Genomic DNA, 6,000 nt, shown 5'->3' with positions numbered 1-6,000 from the left:
ACTGGTTCATTTGAACTGGTTCATTTGAACTGGTTCATTTGAACTAGTTCATTTGAACTGGTTCATTTGGACTGGTTCATTTGAACTGGTTCATTTGAACTGGTTCATTTGAACTGGTTCATTTGAACTGGTTCATTTGAACTGGTTCATTTGAACTGGTTCATCTGAACTGGTTCAGTTGAACTGGTTCATTTGAACGGATTCATTAGAACTGGTTCATTTGAAATGGTTCATATGAACTGGTTCATTTGAACTGGTTCATTTAACTGGTTCATTTGAACTGGTTCATTTGAACTGGTTCATTTGAACTGGTTCATCTGAACTGGTTCAGTTGAACTGGTTCATTTGAACGCATTCATTTGAACTGGTTCATTTGAACTAGTTCATTTGAACTGGTTCATTTGGACTGGTTCATTTGAACTGGTTCATTTGAACTGGTTCATTTGAACTGGTTCATCTGAACTGGTTCAGTTGAACTGGTTCATTTGAACGGATTCATTAGAACTGGTTCATTTGAACTGGTTCATATGAACTGGTTCAACTGAACTGGTTCATTTGAACTGGTTCATTTGAACTGGTTCATTTGAACTGGTTCATTTGAACTGGTTCATTTGAACTGGTTCATTTGAACTGGTTCATTAAACTGGTTCATTTGAACTAGTTCATTTGAACTGGTTCATCTGAACTGGTTCAGTTGAACTGGTTCATTTGAACGGATTCATTAGAACTGGTTCATTTGAACGAGTTCACATGAACTGGTTCAACTGAACTGGTTCATTTGAACTGGTTCATTTGAACTGGTTTATTTGAACTGGTTCATTTGAACTGGTTCATTTGAACTGGTTCATTTGAACTGGTTCATTTGAACTAGTTCATTTGAACTGGTTCATTTGGACTGGTTCATTTGAACTGGTTCATTTGAACATTTGACTTAGATCATTTGAACTAGTTCATTTGAACTGGTTCTGGTTCATTTGAACTGGTTCATTTGAACTGGTTCATTTGAACTGGTTCATTTGAACTGGTTCATTTGAACTGGTTCATTTGAACTGGTTCATTTGAACTAGTTCATTTGAACAGGTTCATTTGAACTGGTTCATCTGAACTGGTTCAGTTGAACTGGTTCATTTGAAAGGATTCATTAGAACTGGTTCATTTGAACTAGTTCATATGAACTGGTTCAACTGAACTGGTTCATTTGAACTGGTTCATTTGAACTGGTTCATTTGAACTGGTTTATTTGAACTGGTTCATTTGAACTGGTTCATTTGAACTGGTTCATTTGAACTGGTTCATCTGAACTGGTTCATCTGAACTGGTTCAGTTGAACTGGTTCATTTGAACGGATTCATTAGAACTGGTTCATTTAAACTGGTTCATATGAACTGGTTCAACTGAACTGGTTCATTTGAACTGGTTCATTTGAACTGGTTCATTTGAACTGGTTCATCCGAACTGGTTCAGTTGAACTGGTTCATTTGAATTGGTTCATTTGAACTGGTTCATTTCAACTAGTACATTTGAACTGGTTCATTTGAACTGGTTCATTTGAACTGGTTCAGTTGAACTGGTTCATTTGAACTGATTCAGTTGAACTGGTTCAGTTGAACTGGTTCAGTTGAACTGGTTCATTTAAATTAGTTTATTTGAACTAGTTCATTTGAACTAGTTTATTTGAACTAGTTCATTTGAACTGGTTCCTTTGAACTGGTTCATTTGAACTGGTTCATTTGAACTGGTTCATTTGAACTGGTTCATTTGAACTAGTTCATTTGAACTAGTTTATTTGAACTAGTTCATTTGAACTGGTTCCTTTGAACTGGTTCATTTGAACTGGTTGATTTGAACTGGTTGATTTGAACTGGTTCATTTGAACTGGTTCATTTGAACTAGTTCATTTGAACTGGTTCATTTGAACTGGTTCACCTGATCTGGTTCAGTTGAACTGGTTCATTTGAACGGATTCATTAGACCTGGTTCATTTGAACTGGTTCATATGAACTGGTTCAACTGAACTGGTTCATTTGAACTATTTCATTTGAACTGGTTTATTTGAACTGGTTCATTTGAACTGGTTCATTTGAACTGGTTCATTTGAACTGGTTCATTTGAACTAGTTCATTTGAACTGGTTCATTTGAACTGGTTCATTTGAACTGGTTCATTTGAACTGGTTCATTTGAACTGGTTCATTTGAACTGGTTCATTTGAACTGGTTCATTTGAACTGGTTCATTTGAACTGGTTCATTTGAACTGGTTCATCTGAACTGGTTCAGTTGTACTGGTTCATTTGAACGGATTCATTAGAACTGGTTCATTTGAAATGGTTCATATGAACTGGTTCATTTGAACTGGTTCATTTAACTGGTTCATTTGAACTGGTTCATTTGAGCTGGTTCATTTGAACTGGTTCATTTGAACTGGTTCATTTGAACTGGTTCATTTGAACTGGTTCATTTGAACTGGTTCATCTGAACTGGTTCAGTTGAACGGATTCATCTGAACTGGTTCAGTTGAACTGGTTCATTTGAACGGATTCATTAGAACTGGTTCATTTGAACTGGTTCATATGAACTGGTTCAACTGAACTGGTTAATTTGAACTGGTTCATTTGAACTGGTTCATTTGAAGTGGTTCATTTGAACTGGTTCATTTGAACTGGTTCATTTGAACTGGTTCATTTCATTTGAACTGGTTCATTTGAACTGGTTCATTTGAACTGGTTCATTTGAATTGGTTCATTTGAACTGGTTCATTTCAACCAGTACATTTGAACTGGTTCATTTGAAATGGCACATTTGACTTAGATCATTTGAACTAGTTCATTTGAACTGGTTCATTTGAACTGGTTCATTTGAACTGGTTCATTTGAACTGGTTCATTTGAACTGGTTCATTTGAATTGGTTCATTTGAACTGGTTCATTTGAACTGGTTCATTTGAACTGGTTCATTTGAACTGGTTCATTTGAACTAGTTCCTTTGAACTGGTTCATTTGAACTGGTTCATTTGAACTGGTTCATGTGAACTGGTTCATTTGAACTGCTTCATTTGAACTAGTTCATTTGAACTAGTTCATTTGAACTGGTTCATCTGAACTGGTTCAGTTGAACTGGTTCAGTTGAACTGGTTCATTTGAACGGATTCATTAGAACTAGTTCATTTGAACGAGTTCACATGAACTGGTTCAACTGAACTGGTTCATTTGAACTGGTTCATTTGAACTGGTTTATTTGAACTGGTTCATTTGAACTGGTTCATTTGAACTGGTTCATTTGAACTGGTTCATTTGAACTAGTTCATTTGAACTGGTTCATTTGGACTGGTTCATTTGAACTGGTTCATTTGAACATTTGACTTAGATCATTTGAACTAGTTCATTTGAACTGGTTCATTTGAATTGGTTCATTTGAACTGGTTCATTTCAACTAGTACATTTGAACTGGTTCATTTGAAATGGCGCATTTGACTTAGATCATTTGAACTAGTTCATTTGAACTGCTTCATTTGAACTGGTTCATTTGAACTGGTTCATTTGAACTGGTTCATTTGAACTGGTTCATTTGAACTGGTTCATTTGAACTAGTTCATTTGAACTGGTTCATTTGAACTGGTTCATCTGAACTGGTTCAGTTGAACTGGTTCATTTGAAAGGATTCATTAGAACTGGTTCATTTGAACTAGTTCATATGAACTGGTTCAACTGAACTGGTTCATTTGAACTGGTTCATTTGAACTGGTTTATTTGAACTGGTTCATTTGAACTGGTTCATTTGAACTGGTTCATTTGAACTGGTTCATTTGGACTGGTTCATTTGAACTGGTTCATTTGAACGGGTTCATTTGAACTGGTTCATTTGAACTAGTTCATTTGAACTGGTTCATTTGGACTGGTTCATTTGAACTGGTTCATTTGAACATTTGACTTAGATCATTTGAACTAGTTCATTTGAACTGGTTCATTTGAATTGGTTCATTTGAACTGGTTCATTTCAACTAGTACATTTGAACTGGTTCATTTGAAATGGCGCATTTGACTTAGATCATTTGAACTAGTTCATTTGAACTGGTTCATTTGAACTGGTTCATTTGAACTGGTTCATTTGAACTGGTTCATTTGAACTGGTTCATTTGAACTGGTTCATTTGAACTGGTTCATTTGAACTAGTTTATTTGAACTAGTTCATTTGAACTAGTTCCTTTGAAATGGTTCATTTGAACTGGTTCATTTGAACTGGTTCATTTGAACTGGTTCATTTGAACTAGTTCATTTGAACTAGTTTATTTGAACTAATTCATTTGAACTAGTTCCTTTGAACTGGTTCATTTGAACTGGTTCATTTGAACTGGTTCATTTGAACTGGTTTATTTGAACTGGTTCATTTGAACTGGTTCATTTGAACTGGTTCATTTGAACTGGTTCATTTGAACTAGTTCATTTGAACTGGTTCATCTGAACTGGTTCAGTTGAACTGGTTCATTTGAAAGGATTCATTTGAACTGGTTCATTTGAACTAGTTCATATGAACTGGTTCAACTGAACTGGTTCATTTGAACTGGTTCATTTGAACTGGTTCATTTGAACTGGTTTATTTGAACTGGTTCATTTGAACTGGTTTATTTGAACTGGTTCATTTGAACTAGTTTATTTGAACTAGTTCATTTGAACTAGTTCCTTTGAAATGGTTCATTTGAACTGGTTCATTTGAACTGGTTCATTTGAACTGGTTCATTTGAACTAGTTCATTTGAACTAGTTTATTTGAACTAATTCATTTGAACTAGTTCCTTTGAACTGGTTCATTTGAACTGGTTCATTTGAACTGGTTCATTTGAACTGGTTTATTTGAACTGGTTCATTTGAACTGGTTCATTTGAACTGGTTCATTTGAACTAGTTCATTTGAACTGGTTCATTTGAACTGGTTCATCTGAACTGGTTCAGTTGAACTGGTTCATTTGAAAGGATTCATTTGAACTGGTTCATTTGAACTAGTTCATATGAACTGGTTCAACTGAACTGGTTCATTTGAACTGGTTCATTTGAACTGGTTCATTTGAACTGGTTTATTTGAACTGGTTCATTTGAACTGGTTTATTTGAACTGGTTCATTTGAACTGGTTCATTTGGACTGGTTCATTTGAACTGGTTCATTTGAACGGGATCATTTGAACTGGTTCATTTGAACTGGTTCATTTGAACTGGTTCATTTGAACTGGTTCATTTGAACTGGTTCATTTGAACTGGTTCATTTGAATTGGTTCATTTGAACTGGTTCATTTGAACTGGTTCATTTGAACTGGTTCATTTGAACTGGTTCATTTGAATTGGTTCATTTGAACTGGTTCATTTCAACTAGTACATTTGAACTGGTTCATTTGAAATGGCGCATTTGACTTAGATCATTTGAACTAGTTCATTTGAACTGGTTCATTTGAACTGGTTCATTTGAACTGGTTCATTTGAACTGGTTCATTTGAACTAGTTTATTTGAACAAGTTCATTTGAACTAGTTCCTTTGAACTGGTTCATTTGAACTTACTGGTTCATTTGAACTGGTTCATTTGAACTGGTTCATTTGAACTGGTTCATTTGAACTGGTTCATTTGAACTGGTTCATTTGAACTGGTTCATTTGAACTGGTTCATTTGAACTGGTTCATTTGAACTGGTTCATTTGAACTGGTTCATTTGAACTGGTTCATTTGAACTGGTTCATTTGAACTGGTTCATTTGAACTGGTTCATTTGAACTGGTTCATTTGAACTGGTTCATTTGAACTAGTTTATTTGAACTAGTTTATTTGAACTAGTTCATTTGAACTGGTTCATTTGAACTGGTTCATTTGAACTGGTTCATTTGAACTGGTTCATTTGAACTGGTTCATTTGAACTGGTTCATTTGAACTGGTTCATTTGAACTGGTTCATCTGAACTGGTTCAGTTTAACTGGTTCAGTTGAACTGGTTCAGTTGAACTGGTTCATTTGAACGGATTCATTAGA

The sequence above is a fragment of the Drosophila hydei genome, unplaced genomic scaffold, assembly GCF_003285905.1.
Source record: "Drosophila hydei strain 15085-1641.00,03,60 unplaced genomic scaffold, DhydRS2 tig00008139-arrow-pilon, whole genome shotgun sequence".
Classification (NCBI taxonomy): Eukaryota; Metazoa; Arthropoda; class Insecta; order Diptera; family Drosophilidae; genus Drosophila; species Drosophila hydei.
Note: the sequence above shows the minus strand (reverse complement) of the source record.